The sequence below is a fragment of the Saccoglossus kowalevskii genome, chromosome 15 (genome assembly GCF_978046115.1).
Source record: "Saccoglossus kowalevskii chromosome 15, keSacKowa6.1, whole genome shotgun sequence".
NCBI classification, from domain to species: Eukaryota; Metazoa; Hemichordata; class Enteropneusta; family Harrimaniidae; genus Saccoglossus; species Saccoglossus kowalevskii.
In genome coordinates this window covers 32975847-32993236 of record NC_140655.1, presented here as the reverse complement: position 1 = coordinate 32993236, position 17390 = coordinate 32975847, and the positions used below count along the sequence as shown (strand labels likewise).

Here is a 17390-nt window from a genome sequence, read left to right as displayed (position 1 = left end):
ATAGGGACTGTGCTTGAAATATAGAGACTGTGCTAGAAATATAGGGACTGTGCTAGAAATATAGGGACTGTGCTTGAAATATAGAGACTGTGCTAGAAATATAGGGACTGTGCTAGAAATATAGGGACTGTGCTTGAAATATAGAGACTGTGCTTGAAATATAGAGATTGTGCTAGAAATATAGGGACTGTGCTTGAAATATAGTGACTGTGCTTGAAATAAAGAGACTGTGCTAGAAATATAGGAACTGTGCTTGAAATATAGTGACTGTGTTTGAAATATAGAGACTGTGTTTGAAATATAGTGACTGTGCTTGAAATATAGAGACTGTGCTAGAAATATAGGGACTGTGCTTGAAATATAGTGACTGGGCTTGAAATATAGAGACTGTGTAAGAAATATAGGGACTGTGCTTGAAATATATGGACTGTGCTTGAAATATAGAGACTGCTAGAAATATAGGGACTGTGCTTGAAATATAGGGACTGTGCTTGAAATATAGAGACTGTGCTAGAAATATAGAGACTGTGTTTGAAATATGGGGACTGTGTTTGAAATATAGGTACTGTGCTAGAAATATAGGGACTGTGTTTGAAATATAGGGACTGTGCTTGAAATATAGAGACTGTGCTAGAAATATAGGGACTGTGCTTGAAATATAGGGACTGCTTGAAATATAGAGACTGTGCAAGAAAAATAGGGACTGTGCTTGAAATATAGTGACTGTGCTTGAAATATAGAGACTGTGCTAGAAATATATGGACTGTGCTTGAAATATAGAGACTGTGCTAGAAATATAGAGTCTGTGCTTGAAATATAGTGACTGTGCTTGAAATATAGAGACTGTGCTAGAAATATAGGGACTGTGCTTGAAATATAGGGACTGTGCTTGAAATATAGAGACTGTGCTAGAAATATAGGGACTGTGCTTGAAATATAGTGACTGTGCTAGAAATATAGGGACTGTGCTTGAAATATAGTGACTGTGCTTGAAATAAAGAGACTGTGCTAGAAATATAGGGACTGTGCTTGAAATATAGTGACTGTGTTTGAAATATAGAGACTGTGTTTGAAATATAGTGACTGTGCTTGAAATATAGAGACTGTGCTAGAAATATAGGGACTGTGCTTGAAATATAGTGACTGTGCTTGAAATATAGAGACTGTGTAAGAAATATAGGGACTGTGCTTGAAATATATGGACTGTGCTTGAAATATAGAGACTGCTAGAAATATAGGGACTGTGCTTGAAATATAGGGACTGTGCTTGAAATATAGAGACTGTGCTTGAAATATAGAGACTGTGTTTGAAATATGGGGACTGTGTTTGAAATATAGGTACTGTGCTAGAAATATAGGGACTGTGTTTGAAATATAGGGACTGTGCTTGAAATATAGAGACTGTGCTTGAAATATAGAGACTGTGTTTGAAATATGGGGACTGTGTTTGAAATATAGGTACTGTGCTAGAAATATAGGGACTGTGTTTGAAATATAGGGACTGTGCTTGAAATATAGAGACTGTGCTAGAAATATAGGGACTGTGCTTGAAATATAGGGACTGCTTGAAATATAGAGACTGTGCTAGAAATATAGGGACTGTGTTTGAAATATGGGGACTGTGTTTGAAATATAGGTACTGTGCTAGAAATATAGGGACTGTGTTTGAAATATAGGGACTGTGCTTGAAATATAGAGACTGTGCTAGAAATATAGGGACTGTGCTTGAAATATAGGGACTGCTTGAAATATAGAGACTGTGCTAGAAATATAGGGACTGTGTTTGAAATATAGGGACTGTGTTTGAAATATAGAGACTGTGCTATAAATATAGTGACTGTGCTTGAAATATAGAGAATGTGCTAGAAATATAGGGACTGTGCTTGAAATATAGTGACTGTGCTTGAAATATAGAGACTGCTAGAAATATAGGGACTGTGCTTGAAATATAGGGACTGTGCTTGAAATATAGAGACTGTGCTAGAAATATTGTGACTGTGCTTGAAATATAGAGACTGTGCTAGAAATATAGAGTCTGTGCTTGAAATATAGTGACTGTGCTTGAAATATAGAGACTGTGCTAGAAATATAGGGACTGTGCTTGAAATATAGGGACTGTGCTTGAAATATAGAGACTGTGCTTGAAATATAGAGACTGTGTAAGAAATATAGGGACTGTGCTTGAAATATATGGACTGTGCTTGAAATATAGAGACTGCTAGAAATATAGGGACTGTGCTTGAAATATAGGGACTGTGCTTGAAATATAGAGACTGTGCTAGAAATATAGAGACTGTGTTTGAAATATGGGGACTGTGTTTGAAATATAGGTACTGTGCTAGAAATATAGGGACTGTGTTTGAAATATAGGGACTGTGCTTGAAATATAGAGACTGTGCTAGAAATATAGGGACTGTGCTTGAAATATAGGGACTGCTTGAAATATAGAGACTGTGCAAGAAAAATAGGGACTGTGCTTGAAATATAGTGACTGTGCTTGAAATATAGTGACTGTGCTTGAAATAAAGAGACTGTGCTAGAAATATAGGGACTGTGCTTGAAATATAGTGACTGTGTTTGAAATATAGAGACTGTGTTTGAAATATAGTGACTGTGCTTGAAATATAGAGACTGTGCTAGAAATATAGGGACTGTGCTTGAAATATAGTGACTGTGCTTGAAATATAGAGACTGTGTAAGAAATATAGGGACTGTGCTTGAAATATATGGACTGTGCTTGAAATATAGAGACTGCTAGAAATATAGGGACTGTGCTTGAAATATAGGGACTGTGCTTGAAATATAGAGACTGTGCTAGAAATATAGAGACTGTGTTTGAAATATGGGGACTGTGTTTGAAATATAGGTACTGTGCTAGAAATATAGGGACTGTGTTTGAAATATAGGGACTGTGCTTGAAATATAGAGACTGTGCTAGAAATATAGGGACTGTGCTTGAAATATAGGGACTGCTTGAAATATAGAGACTGTGCAAGAAAAATAGGGACTGTGCTTGAAATATAGTGACTGTGCTTGAAATATAGAGACTGTGCTAGAAATATAGGGACTGTGCTTGAAATATAGGGACTGTGCTTGAAATATAGAGACTGTGCTAGAAATATTGTGACTGTGCTTGAAATATAGAGACTGTGCTAGAAATATAGAGTCTGTGCTTGAAATATAGTGACTGTGCTTGAAATATAGAGACTGTGCTAGAAATATAGGGACTGTGCTTGAAATATAGGGACTGTGCTTGAAATATAGAGACTGTGCTAGAAATATAGGGACTGTGCTAGAAATATAGGGACTGTGCTTGAAATATAGAGACTGTGCTTGAAATATAGAGATTGTGCTAGAAATATAGGGACTGTGCTTGAAATATAGTGACTGTGCTAGAAATATAGGGACTGTGCTTGAAATATAGGGACTGTGCTTGAAATATAGAGACTGTGCTAGAAATATAGGGACTGTGCTAGAAATATAGGGACTGTGCTTGAAATATAGAGACTGTGCTAGAAATATAGGGACTGTGCTAGAAATATAGGGACTGTGCTTGAAATATAGAGACTGTGCTTGAAATATAGAGATTGTGCTAGAAATATAGGGACTGTGCTTGAAATATAGTGACTGTGCTTGAAATAAAGAGACTGTGCTAGAAATATAGGAACTGTGCTTGAAATATAGTGACTGTGTTTGAAATATAGAGACTGTGTTTGAAATATAGTGACTGTGCTTGAAATATAGAGACTGTGCTAGAAATATAGGGACTGTGCTTGAAATATAGTGACTGGGCTTGAAATATAGAGACTGTGTAAGAAATATAGGGACTGTGCTTGAAATATATGGACTGTGCTTGAAATATAGAGACTGCTAGAAATATAGGGACTGTGCTTGAAATATAGGGACTGTGCTTGAAATATAGAGACTGTGCTAGAAATATAGAGACTGTGTTTGAAATATGGGGACTGTGTTTGAAATATAGGTACTGTGCTAGAAATATAGGGACTGTGTTTGAAATATAGGGACTGTGCTTGAAATATAGAGACTGTGCTAGAAATATAGGGACTGTGCTTGAAATATAGGGACTGCTTGAAATATAGAGACTGTGCAAGAAAAATAGGGACTGTGCTTGAAATATAGTGACTGTGCTTGAAATATAGAGACTGTGCTAGAAATATATGGACTGTGCTTGAAATATAGAGACTGTGCTAGAAATATAGAGTCTGTGCTTGAAATATAGTGACTGTGCTTGAAATATAGAGACTGTGCTAGAAATATAGGGACTGTGCTTGAAATATAGGGACTGTGCTTGAAATATAGAGACTGTGCTAGAAATATAGGGACTGTGCTTGAAATATAGTGACTGTGCTAGAAATATAGGGACTGTGCTTGAAATATAGTGACTGTGCTTGAAATAAAGAGACTGTGCTAGAAATATAGGGACTGTGCTTGAAATATAGTGACTGTGTTTGAAATATAGAGACTGTGTTTGAAATATAGTGACTGTGCTTGAAATATAGAGACTGTGCTAGAAATATAGGGACTGTGCTTGAAATATAGTGACTGTGCTTGAAATATAGAGACTGTGTAAGAAATATAGGGACTGTGCTTGAAATATATGGACTGTGCTTGAAATATAGAGACTGCTAGAAATATAGGGACTGTGCTTGAAATATAGGGACTGTGCTTGAAATATAGAGACTGTGCTTGAAATATAGAGACTGTGTTTGAAATATGGGGACTGTGTTTGAAATATAGGTACTGTGCTAGAAATATAGGGACTGTGTTTGAAATATAGGGACTGTGCTTGAAATATAGAGACTGTGCTTGAAATATAGAGACTGTGTTTGAAATATGGGGACTGTGTTTGAAATATAGGTACTGTGCTAGAAATATAGGGACTGTGTTTGAAATATAGGGACTGTGCTTGAAATATAGAGACTGTGCTAGAAATATAGGGACTGTGCTTGAAATATAGGGACTGCTTGAAATATAGAGACTGTGCTAGAAATATAGGGACTGTGTTTGAAATATGGGGACTGTGTTTGAAATATAGGTACTGTGCTAGAAATATAGGGACTGTGTTTGAAATATAGGGACTGTGCTTGAAATATAGAGACTGTGCTAGAAATATAGGGACTGTGCTTGAAATATAGGGACTGCTTGAAATATAGAGACTGTGCTAGAAATATAGGGACTGTGTTTGAAATATAGGGACTGTGTTTGAAATATAGAGACTGTGCTATAAATATAGTGACTGTGCTTGAAATATAGAGAATGTGCTAGAAATATAGGGACTGTGCTTGAAATATAGTGACTGTGCTTGAAATATAGAGACTGCTAGAAATATAGGGACTGTGCTTGAAATATAGGGACTGTGCTTGAAATATAGAGACTGTGCTAGAAATATTGTGACTGTGCTTGAAATATAGAGACTGTGCTAGAAATATAGAGTCTGTGCTTGAAATATAGTGACTGTGCTTGAAATATAGAGACTGTGCTAGAAATATAGGGACTGTGCTTGAAATATAGGGACTGTGCTTGAAATATAGAGACTGTGCTTGAAATATAGAGACTGTGTAAGAAATATAGGGACTGTGCTTGAAATATATGGACTGTGCTTGAAATATAGAGACTGCTAGAAATATAGGGACTGTGCTTGAAATATAGGGACTGTGCTTGAAATATAGAGACTGTGCTAGAAATATAGAGACTGTGTTTGAAATATGGGGACTGTGTTTGAAATATAGGTACTGTGCTAGAAATATAGGGACTGTGTTTGAAATATAGGGACTGTGCTTGAAATATAGAGACTGTGCTAGAAATATAGGGACTGTGCTTGAAATATAGGGACTGCTTGAAATATAGAGACTGTGCAAGAAAAATAGGGACTGTGCTTAAAATATAGTGACTGTGCTTGAAATATAGAGACTGTGCTAGAAATATAGGGACTGTGCTTGAAATATAGGGACTGTGCTTGAAATATAGAGACTGTGCTAGAAATATTGTGACTGTGCTTGAAATATAGAGACTGTGCTAGAAATATAGAGTCTGTGCTTGAAATATAGTGACTGTGCTTGAAATATAGAGACTGTGCTAGAAATATAGGGACTGTGCTTGAAATATAGGGACTGTGCTTGAAATATAGAGACTGTGCTAGAAATATAGGGACTGTGCTAGAAATATAGGGACTGTGCTTGAAATATAGAGACTGTGCTTGAAATATAGAGATTGTGCTAGAAATATAGGGACTGTGCTTGAAATATAGTGACTGTGCTAGAAATATAGGGACTGTGCTTGAAATATAGGGACTGTGCTTGAAATATAGAGACTGTGCTAGAAATATAGGGACTGTGCTAGAAATATAGGGACTGTGCTTGAAATATAGAGACTGTGCTAGAAATATAGGGACTGTGCTAGAAATATAGGGACTGTGCTTGAAATATAGAGACTGTGCTTGAAATATAGAGATTGTGCTAGAAATATAGGGACTGTGCTTGAAATATAGTGACTGTGCTTGAAATAAAGAGACTGTGCTAGAAATATAGGGACTGTGCTTGAAATATAGTGACTGTGTTTGAAATATAGAGACTGTGTTTGAAATATAGTGACTGTGCTTGAAATATAGAGACTGTGCTAGAAATATAGGGACTGTGCTTGAAATATAGTGACTGTGCTTGAAATATAGAGACTGTGTAAGAAATATAGGGACTGTGCTTGAAATATATGGACTGTGCTTGAAATATAGAGACTGCTAGAAATATAGGGACTGTGCTTGAAATATAGGGACTGTGCTTGAAATATAGAGACTGTGCTAGAAATATAGAGACTGTGTTTGAAATATGGGGACTGTGTTTGAAATATAGGTACTGTGCTAGAAATATAGGGACTGTGTTTGAAATATAGGGACTGTGCTTGAAATATAGAGACTGTGCTAGAAATATAGGGACTGTGCTTGAAATATAGGGACTGCTTGAAATATAGAGACTGTGCAAGAAAAATAGGGACTGTGCTTGAAATATAGTGACTGTGCTTGAAATATAGTGACTGTGCTTGAAATAAAGAGACTGTGCTAGAAATATAGGGACTGTGCTTGAAATATAGTGACTGTGTTTGAAATATAGAGACTGTGTTTGAAATATAGTGACTGTGCTTGAAATATAGAGACTGTGCTAGAAATATAGGGACTGTGCTTGAAATATAGTGACTGTGCTTGAAATATAGAGACTGTGTAAGAAATATAGGGACTGTGCTTGAAATATATGGACTGTGCTTGAAATATAGAGACTGCTAGAAATATAGGGACTGTGCTTGAAATATAGGGACTGTGCTTGAAATATAGAGACTGTGCTAGAAATATAGAGACTGTGTTTGAAATATGGGGACTGTGTTTGAAATATAGGTACTGTGCTAGAAATATAGGGACTGTGTTTGAAATATAGGGACTGTGCTTGAAATATAGAGACTGTGCTAGAAATATAGGGACTGTGCTTGAAATATAGGGACTGCTTGAAATATAGAGACTGTGCAAGAAAAATAGGGACTGTGCTTGAAATATAGTGACTGTGCTTGAAATATAGAGACTGTGCTAGAAATATAGGGACTGTGCTTGAAATATAGGGACTGTGCTTGAAATATAGAGACTGTGCTAGAAATATTGTGACTGTGCTTGAAATATAGAGACTGTGCTAGAAATATAGAGTCTGTGCTTGAAATATAGTGACTGTGCTTGAAATATAGAGACTGTGCTAGAAATATAGGGACTGTGCTTGAAATATAGGGACTGTGCTTGAAATATAGAGACTGTGCTAGAAATATAGGGACTGTGCTAGAAATATAGGGACTGTGCTTGAAATATAGAGACTGTGCTTGAAATATAGAGATTGTGCTAGAAATATAGGGACTGTGCTTGAAATATAGTGACTGTGCTAGAAATATAGGGACTGTGCTTGAAATATAGGGACTGTGCTTGAAATATAGAGACTGTGCTAGAAATATAGGGACTGTGCTAGAAATATAGGGACTGTGCTTGAAATATAGAGACTGTGCTAGAAATATAGGGACTGTGCTAGAAATATAGGGACTGTGCTTGAAATATAGAGACTGTGCTTGAAATATAGAGATTGTGCTAGAAATATAGGGACTGTGCTTGAAATATAGTGACTGTGCTTGAAATAAAGAGACTGTGCTAGAAATATAGGAACTGTGCTTGAAATATAGTGACTGTGTTTGAAATATAGAGACTGTGTTTGAAATATAGTGACTGTGCTTGAAATATAGAGACTGTGCTAGAAATATAGGGACTGTGCTTGAAATATAGTGACTGGGCTTGAAATATAGAGACTGTGTAAGAAATATAGGGACTGTGCTTGAAATATATGGACTGTGCTTGAAATATAGAGACTGCTAGAAATATAGGGACTGTGCTTGAAATATAGGGACTGTGCTTGAAATATAGAGACTGTGCTAGAAATATAGAGACTGTGTTTGAAATATGGGGACTGTGTTTGAAATATAGGTACTGTGCTAGAAATATAGGGACTGTGTTTGAAATATAGGGACTGTGCTTGAAATATAGAGACTGTGCTAGAAATATAGGGACTGTGCTTGAAATATAGGGACTGCTTGAAATATAGAGACTGTGCAAGAAAAATAGGGACTGTGCTTGAAATATAGTGACTGTGCTTGAAATATAGAGACTGTGCTAGAAATATATGGACTGTGCTTGAAATATAGAGACTGTGCTAGAAATATAGAGTCTGTGCTTGAAATATAGTGACTGTGCTTGAAATATAGAGACTGTGCTAGAAATATAGGGACTGTGCTTGAAATATAGGGACTGTGCTTGAAATATAGAGACTGTGCTAGAAATATAGGGACTGTGCTTGAAATATAGTGACTGTGCTAGAAATATAGGGACTGTGCTTGAAATATAGTGACTGTGCTTGAAATAAAGAGACTGTGCTAGAAATATAGGGACTGTGCTTGAAATATAGTGACTGTGTTTGAAATATAGAGACTGTGTTTGAAATATAGTGACTGTGCTTGAAATATAGAGACTGTGCTAGAAATATAGGGACTGTGCTTGAAATATAGTGACTGTGCTTGAAATATAGAGACTGTGTAAGAAATATAGGGACTGTGCTTGAAATATATGGACTGTGCTTGAAATATAGAGACTGCTAGAAATATAGGGACTGTGCTTGAAATATAGGGACTGTGCTTGAAATATAGAGACTGTGCTTGAAATATAGAGACTGTGTTTGAAATATGGGGACTGTGTTTGAAATATAGGTACTGTGCTAGAAATATAGGGACTGTGTTTGAAATATAGGGACTGTGCTTGAAATATAGAGACTGTGCTAGAAATATAGGGACTGTGCTTGAAATATAGGGACTGCTTGAAATATAGAGACTGTGCTAGAAATATAGGGACTGTGTTTGAAATATAGGGACTGTGTTTGAAATATAGAGACTGTGCTATAAATATAGTGACTGTGCTTGAAATATAGAGAATGTGCTAGAAATATAGGGACTGTGCTTGAAATATAGTGACTGTGCTTGAAATATAGAGAATGTGCTAGAAATATAGGGACTGTGCTTGAAATATAGGGACTGTGCTTGAAATATAGTGACTGTGCTTGAAATATAGAGTCTGTGCTTGAAATATAGTGACTGTGCTTGAAATATAGGGACTGTGCTAGAAATATAGGGACTGTGTTTGAAATATAGGGACTGTGCTTGAAATATAGGGACTGTGCTAGAAATATAGAGACTGTGCTAGAAATATAGGGACTGTGTTTGAAATATAGGGACTGTGTTTGAAATATAGAGACTGTGCTATAAATATAGTGACTGTGCTTGACATGTTGAGACTGTGCTAGAAATATAGGGACTGTGTTTGAAATATAGGGACTGTGTTTGAAATATAGAGACTGTGCTAGAAATATAGTGACTGTGCTTGAAATATAGAGACTGTGCTAGAAATATAGGGACTGTGCTTGAAATATAGAGACTGTGTAAGAAATATAGGGACTGTGCTTGAAATACAGACTGTGCTTGAAATATAGAGACTGTTCTAGAAATATATATAGGGACTGTGCTTGAAATATAGAGACTTTGTTTGAATTATAGGGACTGTGCTTGAAATATAGAGACTGTGTTTGAAATATAGAGACTGTGCTAGAAATATATATAGGGACTGTGCTTGAAATATAGAGACTTTGTTTGAAATATAGAGACTGTGCTTGAAATATAGAGACTGTGTTTGAAATATAGAGAATGTGTTAGAAATATAGGGACTGTGCTTGAAATATAGGGACTGTGCTAGAAATATATATAGGGACTGTGCTTAAGTTGAAATATAGAGACAGTGCTAGAAATATAGCGACTGTGCTTGAAATATAGAGACTGCTAGAAATAGAGAGACTGCTAGAAATATAGGGACTGTGCTTGAAATATATAGACTGTGCTAGAAATATAGAGACTGTGCTTGAAATATAGAGACTATGCACGTGATAGAAATATAGAGACTGTGCTAGAAATATAGAGACTGTGGTTGAAATGCAGGGACTGTGGTAGAACTATAGGGACTGTGGCAGAACAATGGAAATGTATAATTACGTCGAATCGCGTACTTAAATTTCCTATTTAAGTTATTTTATATATCTCGCGTTCTTGATGTAGCTGTTCTACATAAGGCTTTAGGGAAATCGTGTGAAGACATCTGTTTCAACGTTTCAACATTGTCGGATAGCGCCCTCTATAATTTCAATCTCACATTTTACCAACGTTGACAATGGCGGCGCCCATGAACTGTCAGATCTCAACTTACCACATTTAGCTAATTTGGCGTTGTTGTACATCGAACAAGTAAATCTCATTATAACTCAGAACACATTTGTAATTCAGGCCTCGTGGCTGTTCTGGGGAGAAACTTATATGTGTGTCTACTTGGCAGTGTGACTTGGCCGTCTTCCTTTCCTCCATACCAGGTCTACCACACTAAACCAACGTTCCTTAAAAATTACATTTGGTTGTTAAAGTACCTCAGTGAATGCCGCGCTCTCCAATCATCTAATTAGAGTTATGTCATGCCTCCCATAATCATGCGATTAGGGGCCTCTCATTGCTTCGCCCGAATAACCCAACTAGGATTTTCTCATTGCTTCTTCTCCAATCACCCAACTTGGGGTCTCTCATTGCCTCCCCAATCATTGGATTAGAGGTATCTCATTGCCTCCCCCGAATAACCCAACTAGGATCCTCTCATTGCCTCTCCCCCAATCACCCAACCAGAGAACGGTCTCACATTGCATCTCCACAATCACCCAACAAGGGATCTCTCACTGTCTCTCCGGTCACCCAACTAGAGATATTTCATTGCCTTCCCCCAATCACCCAACTGGGGGTTTCTCGTTGTCTCTCCCCAGTCACTCAACTAGGGGTATATCATTTCCTCTCCCCAATCACCCAGTAACAGGTATTATATCTTGTATTCAACTCTAAGTAGAATTAAAACTCGGGATTTACCGATCACGCGTCATATTTGTTGACCACTCGCTGCCTACAATTTGACTTGGAGTTCATGAGGTACATCAGCTTTATGAATATGTAATGTAGCGCCGACACACGTGAACTCTACAATCGAACTCAGTACGGAACATGAACATTTTTTGATTACACAGCCAAATTTAAGTTCAATCGGCGGCAGCCGTCTACATACTTCCATACAATGTAAGAAATTACGAAATAACAACCGTGGGGAGAATCAAGGTTTATTAGCGGTAATTGTTATGGTCAAATGAACAAATTGCCTTTCTATCATCCAAATTGCCGCATTTTGCTCCGTTTTGCTCTTAATTATCTATCTACAGTATTACTGATATCAACAGTTGATGTGGTCGGGCCATGAATTTGATGATACATTTTAGTAGTACACAATCTTCAGCAGGCACAGACGAGGCACATGTGCAATTAATCTTTTTCTATTACTAGGCAATAAGCTGGCTTATAAGCAATTGAGCGGATCGTCATTCAGTTTTCACTCCACCAATTCAAAAATCCATCTCTGCAATTTAATGAATGGGAGTTTGATCATTTGCACCTATTAATGTTTATAATGGACCACACTACAGCCATGGGCCGACAATTCACGGTCAAGTGTACCGCTAATCGTACGAACTGAAAATTAATAAGACTACTGCCAAGCATAATTATAAGCGAGATGACGAATACTGAGAAACTCGATGGTATGTAGGCAGATCCTGATGTCGGCAGGATCCCTTCAACGTTCACGCTATCATTTCAAGTTGTCGACTGTTACGTGGGTCTTCAGTTCCATCAATCTGTAGATAACACGAAATCGAATATAATTGAAAATCACGGCATATTCATGAATAGTTCGTAAAATACACAGTTTGTTTGCACGAAATTTGAACGCGCGCCGCACTGCGGGCATGAGTAGTTTGACACACCGTAAAGGCTACATAACAATCACCTCCATTATTTGGAAACCAAATAGAAACAAGTCACTTACTACTGTTACACAAAATACTGACATATCCAACTGCCAGGACATATATATATATACGAATTGAAGTCAAAACAAATTCAAATTCAATTAATTACTTCATTTCGACAGATCCTCAGCGAGATACTAAAAAACGGTGTTCAGTTTCAAAAGCAATCTTTAATTAATTTTGCATTGATTTGGGTCGAGACATTTTTCGAGAAGGCTGTTCGTATGTGATAACTTAATCACATTTTGAAACACACGCCCTCCTTAATATTGACGCTGAGGAAAAAGGAAGACAATATACAGGGACTGCCTACCGTACGTCATTCAGCATAGAACCACTGCAAAACAAGACTAACGTCATCATGACATGCTCACAACGAAACAGAACGTAAATAAATATAATTGCAGGCGGCGGATACGTGCAAGTTGACCTCTTAAATACAAAATGTATTTTTTGTTCTAATACGATGTTTTTCGCCAAATTGTGAATAATGGTCATGATACATGTCATGCATTCATATCTAAGAATGTAATACAAATCGATAACGGCGGCTTGATGAGCTAACCACTACAACCTATGTATTGAATAACGTCGTGGTCGACTTGATTATAACGCTAGTCTGGTGATATAACTGAAAATACACACACTCTTGAGTAGAATTCAGTGTACTCAATACCAGAACAATCCGATATATACATCACCATGGTAATGACTAAGTGACCCAATAACAGATATAAATAACTTGAAATTCATGTATTTATGAAATTCACCTGTATTAATAACAAGCGAAAAATATAATATTACACCCTGTTGTATAACCAACTACAGGGTGTGACATTATTAATTACTTTAATTAAACAGAACATATTTATAGATTTACTATTTGTTTATTTCATACAAATGAAATTGTTCAAAGCATGCAAGTTATAAGACAGTTTTATACATTTGATACTCCCAAAATCACAACCATATATTAAATGAGATGATGAGAGCTGACACTGAGACGACGTAGTAATAACTGTTGTAAGAGTAATCTTCACACCATGAGTCCGGAACGCAACAGCGAGTATTCATCAACGAGTTTTACGTTGAACTGTTTGAAATTTGTTTTGATAACTATGATTGACGAATGAGAATAAATGTAAAAGTAAAAAGATAGTAACAAATGCGTTGCTATCAACATGATCTATCAACATGGTTTTAAACTATATGCTGATAGTCGAGATTGAAACGTTGTTTGGAATAATGTATCCCACAATGCAATGTATTGTGCATCGCGTGGGAGGACGCTGCAGGTGACAGGAAGTAGTCAGGTGGACATTTTTCACAGAAAACATTACTTCCTGAAAGCATGTAACTTATTATCCTCCTTTCCAATATTATCATACGCATCCGGTTATTGAGTGCTTATAACATCTGCAAAATATAACAATCTAAACATGAACGTTACACAAATATTAATGTAATATTACTTCTCGTATTTGATTGAAACGAATCGAATATTGAGCACACCGTGCTGTGCACGACACCAATGTCGATGCTCATATTGAGTCTTACTAGTATTCAAATTCGCCCGTGAATCCTCTGGTATAGCGCGTTACTTTCAACTGTTATTATCGAGAAACTTTATTAAGGTTATTCCGAACCAGATATCGCCATTTAGGCTAGCGACAACATTAGTAAAGATGAATGATCTTTCGAAATGAAAACAGAAAATTGCGGTTTCAATCGCACTAGGTGTGCTGTATGTAGATATATATGCGGAAGAATATGTTTCACGTAAATGCACTCATGTTGACGAGAACAAAGCCAGTGTATAAAATGTTGATATCACGGATCATTCAACCAAATCGTCACTTAGACTACGAAATGGCAAAGCATTTATCATGTAATATAAATATTTCAACGTCATCAACTGTTATTACCGCAAACGTTCCGTCGACCTTTTAAAATGTCAAAGGAATCATGCGATTGATTCAAGAGTTATATTAATTTGAAAATCAAAATTGAAGTAAATCATTGAACGGAAAAACCGGTTGTGTAATTTATAAAGACTGTAGTTATTTCGAATTCCGTGTTTAAATAATTATTCAAAAGATATGCGTGTATTATGATATTAGTCGAAATCCAATATGTCATAATTGTTGTTTCAAATCACCATTTCGTTACATGAGCGTGGTATTTAGATTAGTAAATAAAATATCCACGATGACGGTGACGTCGTTGTATTATGTTACGTATAACCTTAAATATCACATGTCTGAAATGTAAATTGAGTGTCTAACCATTAGATCATCTCAGATATGTACGCAAACATAAACTAATGACACTAGATTAAAAAAAGTAAAATTTAGTGAAAGCAGAGGAAGCTTGACTAAGATCTCTAAATTGTATTTCATCGTTCGAATTGGCGACGAGTGTGACAGCTGGTAGATTAACACTAAGAGATGATTGGATGCCAACGACCATATCTGCAGCGTACAACATTGAGAAGATGGTTTTATATTGTTGGGCACATCTTTTTGAGACTAAACAGCATACAAAGAACATCTGGCGCGGACTACAATTGACAGCGTACAATATAATGCTTTGTATGTATCACGAAGGTCTCTCACGTGGAGGGGGGGGCGGTGTAAAACGGTGTAACACTATGTCATATAACAACTTTCAAGTTGTATGGTGTTAACAAAATAAAATAAAATCAAACATAATAATAATTTGTTCAAATTACGTATAATGTATATTTAATAATTTGTTTTTCGCATTTAAATAGAAGTGTTGACCCTAATGCGGTGTTACAACATGTGTAAATTCTGAGCACATTGTCATTACGGTTAAAACTATACTGTGCGTGTATTATGATATCAAACATCAAAATATGCGCGGTATTATTTTTTTCTATTTTCACTTAAAATTTGCAACATATTACGCAGCTGATATATTAGGTTAAAATATTACATCATGCACTGCGACATTTTTTTTTATTTCACTTAGTTAGTTATAAAACAGTTGGTATAATATTGCACAGATCTACAAATGCAACGAACAATAACATATTTACTTTTAATTTCGTAAAAAGATTAGTATAAATTTAAACTGCTTACTAAAACTAAAAGAGTTAATTAATGCATTATAGGCATCAATGCCTAGTTCTTACAATTAGATAAAACTGTACAGTCAATGTATTTGATTGGAGTTCGAGGCTCACTTGTCTCCAAATAGGACGATTATACGTCTTTCGTCTGTGAATATATACACATAATTATTGAATATTGACTTTGTGTCTGCGCGCATGTTTTGCTGCACTATTTTTATTTATTTATCAATAGCCAAGCTAGTAATAATGATTTTGTTTAAGTGCCTGTATTTCAATGTAACAATAGAACTTGCAATATAATTATCCGAGTTCGCTTAAGTCGGGTCATACAGGACATATTGGACTAATAAAAGATTCATACCACGAGATAATACATACCTGTATAATGTATGCAGTTGACTATATCTTACCATAATATAACCCAAAGTATTTGCACTATGGTCACTACAAATAATGACTATATAGGTATGCTACTGTCCCCATATCAGTCAATAAGTGCTCACTATTCTATCTACCCAACTCACTACAATGTATATTTTCATTCCAGGTCCTTCGCCTGACGCATGTCGTCTATTCTGGAAGAACATATGCTGGTAATGACGTCATCTGTACCCCTTAAAAGAACACATACGCGGTTACAGAATTACATTTTATATGATATCAATCACATAAGACGTAGTCTGTTTTCATTAACATTGGTTTAAACATGTATACTTTATATCCAATCATTTATGCTTCTGATAATACTTCATATTCGAAGATCTTTCTGCAAATATTTTTATTGAAATCTCACTCGAATTCTTTCAATACAAATTCCACTTTGTAGGAGTTTGTAGGACATGTGTATTGCTTACTTTGATGTTGAGATTAAAATAAGAAGCATATCACGAAAATGTGCAGTGTTGTAACTTCGTTTTTACCAACAATATTCATTATGATTATTCAAAAGTATCCAGACATGTGTGCGTCGTCTTGTGTATTAAATTTATCAAGATATGTGTGCACGGTCTTGTGACGTGTACTGTCGTGCACACGTAAAAACTAAAATGTTTTGAATTTCTTAAGCTAATGCTGCTATTTTGGGTACTATTTTCAGTCAAACCGTTCATTTATAATCATTGAACAAATCTGTTTCCGGAGAAGTTGAGATTGAGAGAATTGGAGGTTTTATATACGCGTTTGAACTGACATTTGAAACTACCGAAAATAACATATATATAATGCATATAATTCCTAATATATTACTATGATATAGTAAATTAAAAATTATCAGAATATTTATGATGCATAGATAGAAAATATTCACACTGAACATATATGTTTTATGGGATAAGTGGATTTATTACTGACACGTTTCAATACTATCCTTCCAGTGAAATAAAAAACATTTTCTAGAAGGTTGATCATCTCCTAAACTGTACATTCTATTAGAGTATATGGAAAAAGATATGAATATGAAAAGCATACAAAATGATTGTGTTTTCAATAGACTATTTTATGCTATTTAAATACCCCACATTGTCGTGAACAATCAACCTAATAAATAAGACAAAAGAGTTTATCACAATTTTCTTTGTTTAATCAGTTTTACAAACTTTGATTTAGATTGTTCACGGTAAGTATTATCAAAATAAAAAAAAACATTGCATTATTGAATAATTTTCGCAGGAAATTACGCTAAACCCATATTTCATATAAAAATTAAGATGCAGAGCAGCTTAGTCAGGTAGTCAGTTTGATGGCTGCATGTGTCTTCTTGTGTAGCCAATGAT

General features: G+C 35.8%; 1 long non-coding RNA gene across 1 annotated transcript in view; it reads left to right on the top strand.

Annotated features, from left to right (window-relative positions):
* The window catches only part of LOC144364076 (uncharacterized), a 51054-nt gene extending 34543 nt beyond the window's left edge, over window positions 1–16511 (top strand). The window contains exon 3 of the long non-coding RNA XR_013422824.2: window positions 16166–16511. This is a non-coding gene — a long non-coding RNA (uncharacterized LOC144364076). The remainder of the gene's footprint in view (window positions 1–16165) is intronic.
* The last annotated feature ends 879 nt before the right edge of the window (window positions 16512–17390 follow it).